Source organism: Equus caballus, chromosome 26 (assembly GCF_041296265.1).
Source record: "Equus caballus isolate H_3958 breed thoroughbred chromosome 26, TB-T2T, whole genome shotgun sequence".
Lineage (NCBI taxonomy): Eukaryota > Metazoa > Chordata > Mammalia > Perissodactyla > Equidae > Equus > Equus caballus.
The window spans coordinates 22,920,542-22,941,038 of NC_091709.1; the positions used below are offsets into that span (position 1 = coordinate 22,920,542).

The 20,497-nt window shown below is 37.9% G+C and overlaps 1 long non-coding RNA gene across 2 annotated transcripts in view; it reads right to left on the reverse strand.

Annotated features, from left to right (window-relative positions):
- LOC111770759 (uncharacterized) overlaps positions 1-20,497 on the reverse strand; it is a 90,109-nt gene that overhangs the window by 31,265 nt on the left and 38,347 nt on the right. For both annotated transcript variants that reach the window (XR_011432987.1, XR_011432988.1), the window contains exon 8: positions 15,264-15,346. This is a non-coding gene — a long non-coding RNA (uncharacterized lncRNA). The remainder of the gene's footprint in view (positions 1-15,263; positions 15,347-20,497) is intronic.

Genomic DNA, 20,497 nt, shown 5'->3' on the forward strand with positions numbered 1-20,497 from the left:
TACAAAAATGACAATTTCAAGTGGTTCAATTAACTATTATTCCACCGACTTCTGGTTGCCATTATTACCTGCTGAGGAGTCTGTTATCAAATTGCTCTTTGAAGGAATATCTGTTTTCTTTTCTTTAACTGTTTTAAGATTTCTTTATTTATCTTTTCTTACTATGTTGTGCTTGGGAGTTTGTTATGGGATGAATTGTGTCCCCCCAAATTCATGAATTTCAAATCTGAAGTAAGTGTGGTAATGCTTGGCTTTTCAGCTTCACCTAGTACTAATCTCTGCCTTCCTTGCTGTGATCTGGCAACCCTCGTCATCTCTGTGTTTCTAAGTTTCATACTGCCTTAGAGCCGTTGCACTAGCCAGTTCCTTTCCTTGGAAATACTTGCCTCCATGTTTCTGCCTACTTACTTCTTTTGAATCATTCAGGTCTTGGATAAAATCCACTCCTAAAAAGGTTTTCTTTGACCAACAAAGCCAAGATAGCTTATTATCTAAGAACACAAATTCTTTCCTGAAATTATCTTAATTTGCTTATATGTCTTCCCGTTACACCCTCAAGGTGTGAACAGGGACCTTGTCTATTTTGTTCACTGCTGTAACCTCCATTCCCAAATGATGCCTGGAAAGAGTAGGTACTGCTTAAATATCTGAAAAATTGAATGGACTATCTCATCTGGAAAATTGCCAAAAACAATAATACTTACATCTTAGAACTGCTGTGATATTAAATGAAATAATGCAAGAAAATATTTTAAATGACTAGTTTAGGTTAAGCGCTGTGTGTGTTAGCAGAGACAACAGTATTCCTGGTAGAAGCTAATTGTGGTAATAGTAGTTACTCTTTTACTATGTTAGTTTAGCCAGGCAAGGCTTGATATGGTAGGCAGGAGAAAGACAATTGCGGTAAACTGCATTACTCTTAATTCTTCATCCCTTTCTTTATGCTCACCCTTCGTCGTGTGGCTTTTTCGCTTCTCTTACCAAAGGAGAGAAGTATATTTTACTGCTTTTGGTCTTTGGGTTTGACTTGTGACTTGCTTTAGCCAATCAAATGAGGTGACTATGTCAGGATGTCTGTTTTCTACTCATTCTCTTCAGCTTCTGTCATTGCCATGAGAAGAAAACCCCTAGAGATCTTACTAATCCAAAGAGGATGAGAGATCCGTGGGGTAGAGCTGACTCCAAGTCAACAAACAGCAAACCCGAATGACACTGGATACTGTTTAGACCACCTATAGGAGAAAGAAATGCTTATTGCTGTACGCCACTATGGTTTTGTGGGGGGTTTTTTAATAGTGCCTTACTGTGACAACAGGAAAGCAATACCACTATGCTTGGTAAAAGCTCAACGAAAATTAGAAATTGTACTGAGCATGTTGCATCTCCAGCTGCACTCTGCTGAATATCTGAGGCTGCGGTTCAATTGCTGAATAATTAAACTGAAATGCAACCAAATTCATAGGCAAACACTATGTTGGAACAGAACTCAACTTAATTAAAGATAAACCAAAAGGTAAAAAGGACACATGGACTATCAAGTGAGGTACTTCAGAATAAGAGAAAGGGAACAGCACTCAGAATATTTAAATTTGGAAAAGTAGATTTCCTGAAAGCAATTTAATTAAGGAGCTAGAAAATTTCAGAAAACTGTCATTCTGAAGAGAATGAAAGTAATATGTTGTCTGAAAATCAGATATCTAAAGTCAGGAGGAAAGGACAAGGAAAAGATGGAAATTAAATAGATAAGGTGAAACCAAGATAGATTATATAAGGAATATGCAAAAGATTTTCAGAAAAAGCCCCAAGAAAATGATCCTCTCCCACCGGATAATGTAAGAGCGTAGCTGATGCTGCAGACAGTAAATATCTGTGATGCTGTTCCAAAATATGAAAATATAAAATAACAAAGTGCTGAAAATATAAAAGAAAAACATCATAGAATTCAAAAGCATAGAAGGAAGAGCCAACATATAAATAACAGATAATCTTGAAAGCCTCAAAAAATAAGTAAAAATAAAAATTACAGAAAATATTTCTAGAGCTAAAGAGCAACCTGCAGAGTTCACTCTCCTGAAACATTTTTTAACTACAAAAGTAAAAAAACTGTTAAATGTGTTAGGGGTTGAATATGAGCCTTCTGAGGATAAAGAGCATGCACAAAACATAGAGGGAGGGAAAAGGAAGCTGCATGTCAGATCACGGGTGGAACAGAAATTCAAAGTGGCAAACATTTAAGAAAATCAGAGAGAATTTCTTAAGAGTCCTGAAGGGCAGACTGCAGATGTTGAACTGATTGACAGCTTAAAGCTACTACAAATTATTGGTCAGGGATGTGACATGATGGAAAGAATATATTAGGCAAACTTTTCTAATACATATAAGTAGAATAGATCAACAAGGCAAGAACTTTGAGAAAGAAATATGACTTCAGGACTGGGAGGGGACCAGCTTCTAAATGACAATACATAGTAGAGACCTCTGAGAAAGAATAATCAGTACTTAGCAAAGGATTAAACTACTAAGAGAGGAGAAGAAATAAGATGATAAGTCTCAAAGATTTGGAAGAAAGCTGTGCTAATCCATTAAATTTGTAAGTATCAGAATACTTAGATTCTTATGTTCTGAGGAATATTTTGCTCTACTAAAATAACTATCTCTTTGCATGCTTAACAAATAGTACCTTTCAAAACATGCACAAGACATGATGCTTTCAAGGCTAGGGCACCGCTCATCCCAAGCAGCAGCTCACAGAGAGACCACCATGAGGTTTTGAACAAGTTTGATTGCACAGCTCAATGCTAAAGAGCTGAATAGAATAAAAGAAACAGCCCAGAATTCAAACTAAAACTTCTAGGAAAAAGTTTAACTTCTAAGTGTAGAATTGTCTTAGGATATTCTATTATATCAAAATAATTGTTATAAAAATAATATTGTTAAGAAAGCAAATAGAGACAGCTCAAGACAGCAGGGTAGGAAGACCCTGAATTCAGCTCCTCCCATGGACACAACAAATCTACAGCAATATGTGGAACAATTCCCCCTGAAAAAAGACCTGAAAACCAGCTGAAAAGATCCTCCAGAATAAAGGATAAGACAGCCACACTGGAACAGTAAAAGAGGCAAAGACGTGGTCTCGCCAAAAACCCCACCCCCCATGCGAGAACCCATAATGGGGAGGGATCTCATAAATACGGTGCTTCTTCCTGAGGAGTGAGGCATGTGTGCCCCACATGAAGCACCTCAACCCTTGGAACCTCCACCTGAGAGATGAGGCCCCAAAACATCTAGCTTTGAAAACCAGTGGGGTCCACGTCCAGGAGAACCGTAAGCCTGTAGGGAACCGAGATTCCGCTCTTAAAGGGCTCACATGCCTACTTACTCAGTGCGGGACCCAGCTCAATAGCAGCAATTGGAAAAGGGCCTAGAAGTGAAGGAGATGCACTTGCCAATCTTAAAGCCTCTGCGGGAAGGGCAGAAATCTGTTGGGACTCTCTCTGGGGACAGAGACACTAGCTGGCGCCATTTTTGCTCTATCGCCCAAACTTGGCTAGTGCTGGCATTGGTGGACACCATTTGTGAACTCTCCCTCTAACATGGTAGCTCTGATGGGTGTACCCTGCACCCCTCCATTGCTGGCAAAGCCCCACCAGAGCCAGCCAGTTGAGCTCCCTACCCTGAAAGCCAGAAGGCACACATAGCCCACACAGGGGATGACCACTGAGCACCTCACTCTGGTGGCTAGAGGGAATTGTGCTTACAGGCCCCACAGGTTGGAAACAATCAAAGAGAGAGTTTTTAGCAGGCTACCACCCCCAGGGCACTGCACAGGCAGCAGACTGAAACACACCCCCAATCTATTTACTTGTCCTAGAGCTCCAGCCTGAAGGGAAGACTGTAGGTTTACCCACAACTAGAGGCTATGGAATGTGGGCTGGGAGATGCCGCCTTTGCACTCTCCCTTGGCCTCACTACAGTTCTCCAGTACCTCCCAAAAAGGAGCTCATACACTTGTCTGGAGGGCTAACTTTTGCAACAGACACTAAGGGGACACCTCCAAATAGTCTGGTCTGGAGGCCAGCAGGGTCTGTGATTGCAGTCCCACAGGGCTGTATATATTTGCAGCCCTTAAAAGCTGCTGCCTGGGAGCCAGTGCTCCACTGTTCCATGTGCTCCACTTTGGCAGCCCAGGTTTGCGGGTTCAGATCCCAGGCATGAACCTACTCCACTCATCAGCCATACTGTGGAGTAATCCCACATACAAAGTAGAGGAATATTGGCATGAATGTTAGATGAGGGCTAATATTCCTGAAGCAAACAAAGAGGAAGATTGGCAGCAGATGTTAGCTCAGGGCGAAACTTGGTCACTAAAACAAAAAGAAGCAGCTGCTGCCTGAGGGTCTAGCTTCCAATCAGCTGAAACTAGGTACTGACTGAGATCCCTCCTTCCAGAACACTCAGGGGTCTTGGCACAACGTCAACAACTGGGACCCATCAAGAAAAATTCAGGCTGCTTAAACAATCAGAAAGGTTTGAGAGACAACTAAGAGCTAGGGCAAGGTTAAACAATAAGATTCATCTCCTACACAAAGCCACTCCTTCAAGACTGGAAGCAGGGCTGGCCTGGCGGCACAGCAGTTAAGTTCACACATTCTGCTTCAGCAGCCTGGGGTTCACTGGTTTGGATCCCGGGTGCAGACATGGCACTGCTTGGCAAAAAGCCATGCTGTGTAGGTGTCCCACATATAAGGTAGAGGAAGATGGGCATGGGTGTTAGCTCAGGGCCAGTCTTCCTAAGCAAAAAGAGGAGGATTGGCAGCAGACGTTAGCTCAGGGCTAATCTTCCTCAAAAAAAAAAAAAAGACTGGAAGAGATAGCTGTTTCACCTAATACATAGAAACAAACAAAGAGAGTCAAGCAAGCAAAATGAGGAAACAAAGGAATATGTTCCAAGTGAAAGAACAAGATAAAACCCCAGGAAAGAAACCCCAATGAAATGGAGATAAGTAGTTTACCTGATAAAGAGTTCAAAGTAATGTCATAAAGATGCTCACGGAACTCAAGAGAAGAATGAATGAACACAGTGAGAACTTCAACAAAGACAAATTTTAAGAAAGTAGCAATCGGAAGTCACAGAGCTGAAGAATACAGTAAGTAAACTGAAAAATTACTAGAGGGGTTCAACAGCAGACTAGATAAAGCAGAAGAAAGAATCAGGGGTCTGGAAAACAGAGCAATGGAACTCACCCAAATAGAGCAGCAAAAATGAAAACAAATTTTAAAAAGCAAAGATGGTTTATGGGACCTATGGGACAACATCAAGCAGAATAATAGTCTCATTACAAGTGTCCCAGAGGAGAAGAGAGAGAGAGAGAAAGGGGTAGAAAACTTATTTGAGGAAATAATGCCCAAAACTTCCCTAAACTGGAGATTTATCCCAGGGATGCAGGTATGGTTCAAAAGCCACAAAAGAGTCAAGATGATACACCACATTAACAAAATGGAGGATAAAAATTACATGATTGCCTCAATAGATGCAGAAAAAGCACTTGACAAAATTCAACATGCATTTATGATAAAACCCTCCAATAAAGTGGGTCTAGATGGAACGTATTTCAACATAACAAAAACTATATATGACAAGCTCACAGCTAACATCATACTTAATGTCAAAAAAATAAAACTTTTTCCTTTAAGATCAAGAGCAAGACAAGAATGCCCACTTTTGCCACTTGTATTCAACACAGTATTGGAAGTCCTAGATAGAACAATTAGTCAGGAAAAGGAAAGGAATTAAAAAGGAAGAAGTAAAACTGTCACTATATGCAGATGACATGATTTCATGTACAGAAAACCCTAGACTGCACCAAAAAACTGTGAGAACTAACAAACAAATCCAAGAGAGTTGCAGAGTATAAAATCAATATAAAAAATTGGTTGTATTTTTATACATCAACAAAGAACTAGCAAAAAGAGAAATTAAGAAAACAATCACATTTACAATTGCATCAAAAGGAATAAAATACCAAGGAATAAATTTAACCAAGAAGGCGAAAGACCTTTATGCTGAAAACTAGAAGACATTGATGAAAGAAATTTAGAAAGACAAATAAATGAAAAGATATTCCATGCTCACGAATTGGAAGAATTGATATTTTTAAAATGTCCATATTACCCAAAGCAATCTACAGATTCAGTGCAATCCCTATCAAAATTCCAAAGGCATTTTTCACAGAAATAGAACAAACAATCCTAAAATTTGTATTTTGTAAATTTGTAAAATTTGTATGGCACCACAAAAGATCTTGAATAGCCAAAGCGATCCTGAGAAAGAAGAACGAAGTTAGAGGCATCATGTTCCCTGATTTCAAACAATACAGACCTACCTCAACTTACAATGGGGTTACAGCCCAATAAAGCTACGTAAGTTGAAAATATTATAAGTTGAAAGTGTATTGGGCCGGCCTGGTGGCACAGCGGTTAAGCTCACATGTTCTGCTTTGGTGGCCCAGGGTTTGCCGGTTTGGATCCCGGGTGCAGACATGGCACTCCTCAGCAAGTCATGCAGTGGCAGGCATCCCACATATAAAGTAGAGGAAGATGGGCACAGATATTAGCTCAGGGGCAGTCTTCCTCAGCAAAAAGAGGAGGGTTGGCAGCAGATGTTAGCTCAGGGCTAATCTTCCTCAAAAAAAAAAGAAGTGTATTTAATACACTTAACCTACCGAACATCATAGCTTAGCCCAGCCTACCTTAAACATGCTCAGAACACTTACATTAGCCTGCAGTTGGGCAAAGTCATCCAACACAAAGCCTGTTCTATAATAAAGTGTTGAATATCTTTGGTAATTTATTGAATACTGTACTAAAAGTGAAAAACACAATCATTGTATGGATACAGAATGGTTATAAGTGTATCGGTTGTTTACCCTCGTGACCACATGGCTGACTGGAAGCTTGGCCCACAGCCTCTGCCCAGCCTCAAGAGAGAGTATCATATAACATATCACTAGCCCAGGAAAAGATCAAAATTCAAAGTACTGTTTCTACTGAATACATATCACTTTTGCACCATCATGCATTTGAAAAATTGTAAGTCAAACTATTGTAAGTCAGAAACTGTCTGTATTGCAAAGCTATAGTCATCAAAACAAAGTGGTATTAGCATAAAAAAAGACACATAGTTCAACGAAACAGAACAGACAGCTCAGAAATAATCCCACACATATATGATCAATTACTTTATGACAAAAGAAGCAAGAATATACAATAGGGAAAAGACAGTCTCTTCAAAAAATGATGATGGGAAAACTGGACAGCCACATGCAAAAGAATAAAACTGAGCCACTATCTTATACCATGTCCAAAAATTAACTCAAAATGGATTAAAGACTTGAATGTAAGATCTGAAACCGTAAAATTCCTAGAAGAAAACATAGGTGATAAGCTTCCAGACTTCAGTCTTAGCAACAATTTTTTCAATCTGACTCCAAAAGCAAGAGAAACAAAAGAAAAGTAAATAAATGGAACTACATTAAACTAAAAGTCTTCTGCACAGCAAAGGAAACCATTGACAAAACAAAAAGGCAACCTACTGAATGGGAGAAGACATTTGCAAATTGTATATCTGATAAGAAGTTAATATCCAAAATATATAATGAACTCATACAACTCAACAACAAAGATTAAAAAAATTGGCAGAGGATTTGAAAAGACATTTTTCCAAAGAAAACATAGATTGTCAACATACCCAGGAAAAGATGCTCAACACTACTAATCATCAGGAAAATGCAAATCAAAACCAGAACGAAATACCACCTCACACCTGTCAGAATGACTATTATCAAAAAGACAAGAAATAACAAGTGTTGGCAAGAATGTGGAGAAAAGGAAATCCTTGTACACTGTTGGTGGGAATTTAAATTGGTGCAACCACTGTGGAAAAGAATATCAAGTTTCCTTTAAAAATTAAAAATAGCACTACCACTGGGGGCAAGCCTGGGGTCCTGGCAGTAAGGTTTGGTGTGCTTTGCTTCCGTGGCCTGGGTTTAGTTCCCAGGTGTGGACCTATACCACTCAGCAGCCATGCTGTGGTGGCAATCCACATACAACAAAGGGGAAGACTGGCATCAGATGTTAGCTCAGGGTGCATCTTCTTCAAGCAAAAAGAGGAAGATTGGCAGCAGATGTTGGCTCAGGGTGAATCTTCCTCATCAGAAAAAAAAAATAGAACTACTATACAATCCAGTAATTCAGCTTTTGGGTATTTATACAAAAAAAAACTGAAAACACTAATTTGAAAAGATATATGCACACCTATGTTCATTGCAGCATTATTTACAATAGCCACAATATGGAAACAACTTAAGTATCCATCAATGGAGGAATGGATAAAGAAGATGTGGTGTATATATATATATATATATACACACAATGGAATACTACTCAGCCACAAAAAATAATGAAATCTTGTCATTTGTGACAACACAGACGGACTTTGAGGATATTCTGCTAAGTGACAGAGAAAGATAAATACCATATGATTTCTCTTATATGTGGAATCTAAGAAACAAAACAAGCAACAAAACAAAACCAGACTCACAGATACAAAAACAGATTAGTGGTTGCCAGAGGGGAGGGGTTTGGGGGATGGGCAAAAACAGATAAAAGGGATCAAGAGGTACAAACGTCCAGTTATAAAATAAATGCCATGGGCGTGTAATGTACAGCATGAGGACTGTAGTGCATAATACTGTATGAACTCTGTACAGTGACAGAGGGTAACGAGACTTATTGTGGTGATCACTGCACAATGCATACAAATGTTGAATCATGATGTCACATACCTGAAACCAACATAATATTCTATGTCAATTATACTTCAATTATTTTTTTAAAAAAGAGCAAATATATTTAAATACTAGCATCCTTGGCTTGCAAATGTTTAAAAAAAAAAAAGTACTGCTCTTTCATTTACCTGTTTTTCCCTTAGGGAAGATGATGTAGAAAAGAGAAAGTCAAGGTCAAAGCCATCAAAGGAAACATTTTCAAAAGTAGCAAACGTTATGAGTGTGAGTCAGTTTAAGGCATTTTCACTTTCAGTGATATACTCTCTGTACTATAATATCAAGATTTTTACCCAACACATATGCCAATTAAATGAAATATTGAAGCACAGAAATGTAATGCCTACTGTTTCTGATGTAATCAAAGGAGACTAGGGCTCCAATCCTAAATCTGCCACTAACAAACTCAACAATTTTAGACAAATAACAACCTCTCTGGGACTCAGTTCCTACTCCTATAAGATGGTAAAGCTGAATTGATATCTTCCGTAGTTTTATCTTTAAAAATACACTTATTTTGTAAATAATTTCTTCTCCTGGATGAATTTAGGTTTGCTCTAGGATTTATCTATAAAACAGAGATAGAATAAATCCCTGTGCTTCCTCTGAATTTTAGTCAAATCACTTGTTTTAAGGCGCAGGAAGGTCGACTAAAGGAGAAGATTGGAAGATGTTAACTGAGTAGTAAGATAACATTAGCACACAGGGAGGTATATAAATACAGAACAAAAATTACTAATTGAGAAACAAGTCCTCTTCAAAAAGTAACTAAAAGTTATATGTCAATTATATCTCAAATAAATAAAGCTAAAAAGCAAAAACAAAACAAACAAGCAAGCAAAAAGCAACCAGCGTATCTTTGTTTTGGATGCTCTTAAATTGAAAAACAGACTCACATAAGAGGCTTTGCCCCAAAATTTGTTTGCTTTGGAAATTGTCAAGAAAATGAGTGCCATCTTTTAACTAATCATCTGTTTATCAGTAATGTCTGTCACTGAGTGTTTGTTGAACATTTACTTTGTATTTATTTCTATTAAATGTCATGGGAGCTATAAAAACTGTTTAGGCAAAGTCTGTATTCAGGAACCAACATTTTCTTTGAGGAGTGAGAATTTAAAAAATGAAAAACATATCTAAAAATAAACAGATAACATTAACTCTAAAATGTGGAGCATGAACTCAAAGTCTTTTAAGACATCTAGAGAAGAGAGAGACTCATTTAGCCAGGAGTAATGAGGGAAAGTTTCGTGAATTAGGGAAAACAGATTAAGAAGGTGGGTAGGACTGGAGAGGCAGGAAGAAACACAAGCAAGGACTTAGAGGCAAGACTGAGGCTGGTGTCGTGAGGACAACGAGCAGTCATAAAATTTCAGATTTCCACCAGAACTGAATGTTTTTCCTTCTTCTTTAGCTGTTATTTTGGTGCCAAAGCAATCCCAGAGAGTATTCATGTCAATAGAAAGTAAGAACATGTGCCAAAAATATCAGTTCCTACAAACTATGGTGTATACTCAGCACCGCCCCTAACTTGGAGGAAACTGGGAAGTCAGGTATTTTTGCCCCCAGGCAAGGGCATCTTGCCATGGAACTCTCGGTACATAGGACTTTGGCTGTATCTACGCAAAATCTTCACTTGATTCTAAGTGTGCTTTTGAACACTTGGCAGGATCCATGAACCTAGTGTTGAGGTTTCTGCTAACTCATGCCATCAAAAGTGACTACAATACAGCGCCTGGCCCTTTCATGTGATGGATATAGAGTTAGATATTCCGCCTGAAGGACCTTTAGAGAGAGATGGCACAGAAAATGAAATGAAAGCCTGCTTTGAAAGCCAATGAAGGATTCTAGTTAGCCCTGTATCTGGCAGAGATGACAAGGAGGCGTGCTGGGGAGGGTATGGCAGAACAGGGAACCACGGCAATGGGAGAGTTTGACCTGGATGTTTTTCTTCAGCAGTGACAACTGACCATTTAAATGCTGTGATCAATAATGAAATAGATATTCAAAATCTAGTTTGGCTATACAAAAATTATATTAATGACATCTATTAATAATTATCGTCTTACCATTTAGGTTAATTCTCATGTGCACAATCATTATCATACATAGTATAAATATATACCATATTAATTGGGTTGTATGCTACATATAACATTAACTTGTATTTGACACTTTTTATTGTTGCATAATTTTGTCTAATGTTACATAGTTTCTTGCTTATCACTCTTAGAAATTAATCAGAACTCAGAAGCTGGGTGTGGACATGACCCTGATCTAAGCCCATGGCAGGAAAAACTACTTTAGGACCTACAGGAATTAGGAAAATGTTTCTGATAACTGCCCCTCCCCACAACAATATAAACAAAAAATAAGACTTTTGAGCAAATTTTGAAATGAATCAGAATCTCCCTGTCACTTGAGGAAAGAAACCAAAAATAGTAAAATGTTTATAAAATTAAATACTGAAAGGAAAACATCCACATGCCATGAACCTCAAAGAGTGATCACCAAGGAAAAAGTCAGCAGATCTGACACAGCTAGTTCAGCTGTTAACCCCACCCAGCTTTCAACACCAGAGGTGCCTCGATGCGCAAATTACGTCGACCTGCGCCCAGTTTGCTACGCTGGAGGCTCTTTGTCATAAACATGCCGCTAAACCCCCTAAAACTACCTGGAAGAGGACCAACTACGGCCCGGCTATCTCCCCCCACACACAACCAAGTACACTTTTCTAGTGGATGTGCCGGGTAATTCAAAGAAAACATTGAGGGAGGCGTGATAAAAGCTATCTGCAGAGTACACATATTAAACCACTAAAAGCAAAGTAAACGGATAAGACAGATAATAGCTATTTAATAAACTTCTCCAAGAAAATAGGAAAATAAATTCACCAACTCATTTATAAAGTTGGTATAATCTTGATATTTCAACTAAATATGGAATAAGATATCACATTAAGATTAATCCAAATCCACAAATTTAATGTAGAGAGATATAAGTATATGTAAAGAGATATAATGAGGATCATGTAGCAATTTTTCCAATAATGCAAGGATGATTTAATCTCATATATGCAATGTAATATACCACAAAAATGAAATAAAGGAGAAAATACACAATCTTCTGAATAAATGCAAAAAAATTATATAACAACATTCAATATCTATGATTATGAGAAAATGAGGAAAACTTTTAGAAAACTGAAAGCAAACAACTTCCCTGCTTTGATAAAGATTATCATAAACTGCAGCAAAGATCCTACTGAATGAGAAAGCTGCGGGCAATTCCCTTGAAAATCTGCTATTAGACAACGATGCTTAGTACTACCGCTACAGCTCTACAAGGAACATGAAATCCTAGTTAAGGCAAGAATACGGAAAAAAAAAAAATTTAAGGATTGGAAAGAAAGAGGTAAAAACATTTTACACAAAACAACCAACAGAATCCTCAAACCATTGGAACTATTGTGTTCATCAAGCTTGTTAAATATAAGATTAACAGGCAAAAAACAAAGTATTCCTCCACATCAGTGGTTCTCAAATGAGAGTGACTGTGCCCGCCCCAGACCTTTGGCAATACATGGAGACATTCTGGTTGTCACAACAGGGGGTGTGGGGGCGGGGCGTTGAGGGGAAGGTGCTACTGGCATCCAGTGAGTAGAAGCCAGAGAGGCTGATAAACATTCTATCATGCAAGGAAAGTCTGCCACAACAAAGTATTATCCAGCCCAAATGCCAGGCTGCTGAGAAACCCTGCTCTACACCAGCAAAATAACCAGTGAGAAAATACAATAAAAATGAAGATGCCATTCCCGACAGCAATACAGACTACAAAGTATCTAGGGATTAACCTAACAGACATTTGTAGGAACTTAATGGAGAAAATGTTAAACTCTCTTAAATGGCCTAAAAGAAAACTTGAATTAATGGAAAGATATTTTATATTTGTAGATATATTTACTTAATACTATAAGAATTGTTGATTCTTTCCTAAAGTAAACTTTTAAATAATCTAATTTTAAAAATCATCAGTATTTGGGAAATTGGTTAATCCGATTCTAAAGTTTTTAGTGAGGTATTAGTCGAGGAATCTTACCCTATTCTTTGAGTGGTTGGTAATTTCTAAAAATTTCAATCAAAGGCAGATGTAGAAACAATTTGAAGTTTGCTATTTAGAGGCAGTGGTTTCCTAGGCTAGTACGAATTGTAGCAATCCTCAATACATAGAGTTTAATCTATTTGAAAAAACAAATATTTTTCATCTTGAAGGATAAAATTAGATGTCTACACTCACTAGAAAATTAGTTTTTAAAACAGTACTTATGATATTTGAACATCATCATTGTTTAAAGTATGCCTACCTGTAGCAGGACACTAAATAAACACTATATGATCAGATAGAAAGTTTTGAATGTCATTTTTCCTTTGTTCTTCCCTGACACGGCATTCTACTAATTTTAGTACATGTTTTATATCAAAACTCTCTAACTCTAATCTCTCAGAAACTCATTAATCTGCATTAATAGCCTTTCTGGGAAGCCGTAAGTTTAATCAATTCTTATTTGATAAGGGTCTCTAATGCTTTCAGTGATGGGAGACATACTGAGCAACAAACTGTTTCAGAACAAGAAGCATTTTCTAAAGTCATGTCAGATGTTGATAAAGTGAAATTCCTCGTACAATACAGGAACGTAATTCTCAATTCCTTATCCACTGAGAAGGTTAATAAAATAGAAGGCCTTCAAAATGTTATCTAAATACTTGAAGAGAGATAACTTATTCCAACGTAGTATTTCTTCATAATCTGGATACTTTTGTATTCAGATAGTACAGGCTGTTTACTCAATGATCTGATGGAGCTAAGCAAGTCACTGTTAGGCTGGTTTTTAAATGTCTGTCCACCACAATGAAGGCAATGACTACAGTTAGCTGCCACTTTTTGCAGCAAATGTCCTACCTCTGAGCTGCACCCTAACTCATTGCATCTAATAGATTTTTAAAGTTTTAAACCAATCATCCTATTTTGTCCTCACAACCCTATGGAGCAGGAAAGAATAGAGATATTGCTCTTACCAATGGGAAAATAGAACTCCGTGACCTCGTGCGCAGATGTCTAGAGAGTAACAGAATTGGAATCAGGCCCTGGGCCCTTGATCCCAGGTGCACTGGCCTTCTACCACACTGTGTTGGACAAGAACCACAATGGACTAAGCGGAAGCTGCTCCAGGAAAAAAACTAAAAACACATGGACACAGGTCAGGTTTAAAGGAATTTCTTTATGGATAATTAGTTAGCTTTAATGAACTGTTCTTCATAGAAAAGTTGATTTTGCTAGTCAGCCACCAAAATAAGATGCTTGCTATTTGATTTCTCCAAAGTTGTGATGTTTTGAAACAATTACTATTGCTTTTCTTCTCTGAATGCTCTCATTCAATCTGTTAGGACGCTAAGGGGTGTGACGTGGGCAAGAGGCAGTTCGCAGCTAGTAGACTGCAGGGCTCTTGAAGGTAAAGCTCTCTTACTCTTCTCTGTGTCCCTAGTGCCCGGTATAATGCCTACTGCATACAGAAATTATATACATACATATATATACATACATATATATATATACACACATAAACACACATTTATTTAAATTCAACTCTGAATTCCAATGGACCTCCCCTCTGCTATGACCCACTGACCCAACAAGTTTGCACAAGTCTACACACCATAAGGACCTACCACTTGTGCCTAGAGCTCATGAAATGACTTATTTGGCAAAGCAGGACCACGAACACTCTGCTTTTTCTTTATGCCTTTATACCAGCATTCCTTTCCTTCTTCGTCCTCCTGCAGAACTAAGTTCTCCTTTTCCTTCAAGACACAGACCAAGTGTCACTTTCCCGTAAAGCTTCTCTGACTCTCACCGCAGGCCAGATGACAGGGATAAATCACTCCCTGCTTTAGACTGCCACTGCACCTTCCACTGCCCTCAATCATTACAGGGTGAGACAAGGTCTGTGCTGTGGGTAGCTGGTCTTCGGAGGAATTGTAACACCGAAGCACTTGCAAAAAAAGAACAACACTATTCTGGTTTGACATTACTTGCATAAGCTATTTCACTGAAGCATCATAGCCCTATGTTCAAACAGGAAATTTCAGTGCCCATGGATCCCTTTATTTAAGAGGTAAAATTAAGAGGCTAACTCCAGCATGGGAGGCGAGAAGAGTGTTCCAATGATACAGAATCTCTTTTTAGTATCTTGTAATTTTCATGTCCAACTATAAGCCAAACTGTGGCAGGGAAGATCAATTAGCAAAATTACTACTTCAAATTCTATATAACATTCATATTATCTTCAAAGAATTATTTGGGTGAACTAATGTCTTACCTTAATATTACCAATATTATTAAAAGTAACCGTTTATTTTTACTTACCAAGTACAATTGCACCTGGACTAGATTCAGCCATTTTGGATGGAGTTTTTGCTTTTGTCTTCATTCATAAAGCCATGGTATAACTAAAATCAATTTCAAAAAAAGTAATTGTATTTTGCGAAGACATTGGATTGTTTTTACTAATCGCAATACATAATTAAGGCTCTGGTCAGATTTTAGCACATATAAATATTTGAGAACTCTGACTTATAGTGCGAAGTCAAGATTTATAAATATAAAATAGTATCTCTTTGCCTCCAATTTCAAATGGCTAAAACTGAATTAGCTTTGGGAATACAAGCATTAAAAGAAATGAATTTGCTAATATTCTTCTTCTCTGGAAACTCTTCTGATGAAGACACAGAATTCTTTGTACATTAAAATGATGTAGAAACAAAGCAGTCTATATATTTCTTAACCATGGGTTGGGCCTCCCTCCCTGATTGATCTCTTTAAATGATAAATCCAAACTGATCAAAAGAGAAAACATAATGAAACCACTTGAAAATTAAAAAGTGCTATAAGCATGTAAAACATTGTTACTATTCGACTGCACTAAACTAAACCATCTGAAGATTAACAATCTGTCATCCAGCTTTTTCTTGTCATAGTTCCATGCTAACCATTGGATTACACTGCCTTTGTTAGAACCTCTACACAGTCAACTCTAGGAATAAGAGCAAACAAGTCTAAAATATTTTTCTCCCTGAGTATTAGAGGCAAATTCTTATGGATACTTCCAAAGAGGTATTTGAATCCGTTTAAGAGAATTCTTATAGCGGGGGCCAGCCCAGTGGTACAGTGGTTAAGTTCGCACGTTCTGCTTCGGCAGCCTAGGGTTGGCTGGTTCAGATCCCAGCTGCAGACCTACACACTGCTTATCAATCCGTGCTATGGCAGGCATCCCACGTATTTAAAAAAGTAGAGGAAGATGAGCATGGATGTTAGCTCAGGGCCAGTCTTCCTCAGCGAAAAGAGGAGGATTGGCGGCAGATGTTAGCTCAGGGCTAATCTTCCTTAAAAAATAACAAAAAATTATTATAGCAAGTAATGTGGGCTCTATTTCATTTTCAGTTCTGACATTCCTTTTTATTTTGCATTTTCTCCTGATATACTGTATATTGGAATTATGCTTCCCATTCTCCTCATTTTCTAGAAACCATATATATTGACTTGGGTCTCTGGTTTTGCTTATTGAACTTTGTCACGTGGCATGGAAATTTAGCTTCACTTTTTCTAAAGATGTAAAAGAATTGCAAGTATCCAAGAAGAAAGCTTGGTCTCTCCCATTACACATGCTCAGCACATCAACACAAACTTGGACAGGCCAGACCAGACGAAGGCAGGCCAACAAATGTCCTATCTGTGTGAAGGAGGTCAGGATACCAGCAGGCCCAGATGGATGAGACCCACAGCAACACTCAGGAACAGAGGATGGCGATCCAGCTTTCCTCTGGCCTATGAAATTGGAGTTACTGTAATATTGTATAGGAAGAAAATGTATTTTCATTTTCTACTTTATATAAGCATGTCTATTCCTGCCATGAACTGAATATTTGGGCCCTGCAGATAAAATAAATATCACAAAAGTCTAAAACTCCTACTGAAGAACTATTTTCTCTCTGACATAGGAGAAAGTGAGAAGACTAGGTTTATATGCGGCACGCTGAAAGCTGCTAGTTTGCCTTCCAAAGTGAACAGGACAGTGAACTTTTACAGTATCTGACACACTGGAGTGTTAAAAATGCTTTCACGAGCAAGGCTTCACTCACTTTTCTGGGGAGGATTCCCACAATTACAACATTCTTGTTTTGAATTATCTCTTTTTTGCTTTCCTCATGTTTAGTCAAAATGTTTTTCCTTGTACACTTAGTCTTATTAATTATAGTTTTATTCCTTTGTACCACATTCAATAATTCTCTCTGCCACTTGAAAGATGAGTAAGTGGTTATGACGCTCCCCTCCTTAGCCTTTTGCCAGGTAATGCATATTTTTTCATACCCTTTATTTTCCCTCATGAGATTAATTATTCTATTTTGTAAATTATTGCAGTTTCTCTTCACTGAATCCTTCTCCTCCAAGACTATTTCCAAATTTGAAGGGATTAGATGTCCCAATATTAGTCAACCCTGTGCCGTCACTATTCTGAACTATGTTAATATTTGTTAACCATTTAATCCTCACAACAGCTCTATGCAGTCAAAGCCGAGCTTAGTATTTTAGCAATTTTACTGATGAGCATGGAAAACTTAAATAATTTGCCTACGCTTATTCATCTAGTAAGTAGCAGAACGAGGACTGGAATTCTGTCCTTCCGGTTCTAGAGCCCATGCGTTAACCCCTATGCCACAATGTCTCTCATAACAGCTCCCCTTTTAGATTAAATTTGAACTATTATTTCCTTTATTCACAATATGAGCATATTTATGGAAAACCAAAAGTCAAATCAGGGTCAGGAGAAAGCATATTTAAATGACTTTTTCTTATGCTGTGACAATACAATTCAGTAGACATTCCATCTTCTCTATTTAATCCCAACTCAAAATACGAATCAAACAGCCTGCCATTCTCCCACTGTCATTTCATGGGCTCTTGGAGACATTTTGACTCCAACAACTGCTTTTTACAATACAGGTATTCCCAGGGAGAGTTATATTTTAGCTATTGTCAGCTAACATTGTATGGACATCTTATTACCGTAAAAAGAATAAGTGAAAGTTACATGACAATACAAAGTGAACACTTAGATATATTTCACTTGTCTAAAGTAGACACTTCTACTTTCTGATTTTCTACAATTCACATTTATCAATATGTCATCAAAAATTATTTATTTTTAAACAGATTGCTCTGAATTGTAGTGTATGTTTTAGTTATATGGTATCTGCATCTTTTTTCAAGTTGGACACAGTCTAAAAAATTACATATTCACTCTCCAAATCCTTATGGGATACCTATGATATTGTAGGCATTGAAATAAGTGTGATATATTTAAGAGAGAGAGAGGGGTATCAAATAAATAGGTATCCTGCCCTGGAGCACAGTTAGTGGAGATGAAAGAAGAAGTGAAAACATATAACACTGAGAAAAACACCATAAATAGGACATATTCCCAAATAAAGATAGCAAGCTATACTTTTAACCTTAAATTAAACCTGAGTAAACATATGTCCTTACAAGAATTAGAGCAGTAAAAAGAGTAACCTACAGCCATAGCAAATTGTATACTATAAAAAGTTAACAATGAAAATTTCTTAGTTAGCATGACTGATGAATAAAATAGCCCAGCGCCTTACTTACAGCAAATATCAATAAATACTTGTAGAAGGAGCAATAATGTACATAATACAACTCCACTTGTGCCAAAGTCTGTTGTTTCTTTGATTTATATAATGGATCTGAACCTATCATCCATGAGCCCACCTTCCACTAGGCATCAGAGGAAAATTACATAACAATAATAGTAGTAATAATATGAAAAATATAAGTAATTAACTTACTCTTTTCATTATAAAACATTCTCTTTCAGGTAAACCCAGCCTCTTAATTCTAGGCTGTCAGTAATTTCCCCAACCTTACTCTACAAACACCAAAAAAAAAAAAAAAACAAAGGAGGGGCCAGCCCCATGGCATAGTGGTTAAGTTCAGCATGCTTCACTTCTGTGGCCCAGGTTCACGAATTTGGATCCTGGGCGTGGACCTATACCACTCATCAGCCATGCTTTGGTGGTGACCCACATATAAAATAGAGGAAGACTGGCACAGATGTTAGCTGAGGGCTAATCTTCCTCAAGCAAAACAGGGGAAGATTGGCAACAGGTGTTAGCTCAGGGCAAATCTTCCTCAGCAGAAAAACAAAACAAAACAAAAAAAGAAATAGAGTGTCCAGATGGACAAGGAGCCCCTCATCACTCACTGTCCCCCAGGACTTCACAGTTGTCTGATGCTAGGTGGCTGCTCTGGTCAGGGCCCTGGACAGCTGGCTACCCCCATATGAAGTTGTTGCTGGTGGAACCCTTGGTTTCCTCTCTCCTGAATCAAACTACCAGTGTCCTCATGCCTAATGTCTAACGTTGGCTCTCCATGAATTCAGCTCATGGCTCTATCCAAGCAGCACAGTCAGCAGCATCTGGGTGTCTAGACGTGGACCTAAAACCACTCTCTCCCTCCATCATCCTATATCTCTTCATTCAGTCTCATGCACATAAACCAACAGTTGAGTCTGAAAATCTGCCAGCATAAACATTGAAGAGCAAGCAAACGGAATGGCCCAGTGTCTCCTTTAAAAGACTAAAACCACTCAGTTGCCCCCCAGTGCCATCTCAACTAACGAGTCCTGTTCCAGTTTGCTAGTATCTCCTAATAGTTTGAACATTTGGGAATCAGTTCACTTTAACTTTTGGTCTTTGCTATATTTGCTTAATATTTCTATTAAGCACATTCAATTCTTTAAACTTTTTTAATAGAGAGAAAAATGTTTTGACTTTTGTTTTTCATGAGGTGCAGAATTTCTGGCTGCACTAAAATATTAGCTTTACTTTCTCCCTAAGCAAATTTATGTTATAGCGCATACATTAAAAAGAAGAAGAGAAGTAAGAGAAACATACTGAGACAGAGCTATCTTTATAATCACTGCCGACTTGCCCTTTCCCTCATCCCCGGTTTCAAAAAAGACAACATAAAGCTTCATGCTGGCATGTTAACCACAGTCAGGAAGAGAATGAGCTCAACTGTGTATATAAAAACTTGGTTGTTTTTCTTTGATTCACCCGATAGCATCACGCTGGGTCAGTTTCTTGTTTATGCTATCTTTATTGTTTCTGGTCTTAGAACAATAAACAGCCCTAAGTGGTTTCAGTTCCAGCAGCAAAACTGTGCAAATGAACTTTGGCTTTGTTTCATGTTGAATAGGGGGTTTTTATGATTTTATAAATGGTGATGTTTAGGAATCTTGCCAACACTGTTCTATAAACAGTGAAGAGTCACATTTGCCAGCTCTAGGCCTTTAATCACCCAAATATTCTTCCCCTGATATGGATAAAATATTTTTACCCTTGTTCCATGGAGATGAATAGGAATGAGCACATTATCTGTGGATTCAACAACTATTTGCATAAACAAGGTATTGGAATGTTTTTGCTGGTCATGTATCCACAAGCTGATACTTTTTTTGTATGGCTTCTTTAATTGTAGGAAAAAGTTAGCTGTCACTCATTTTTAACAAATATAACACA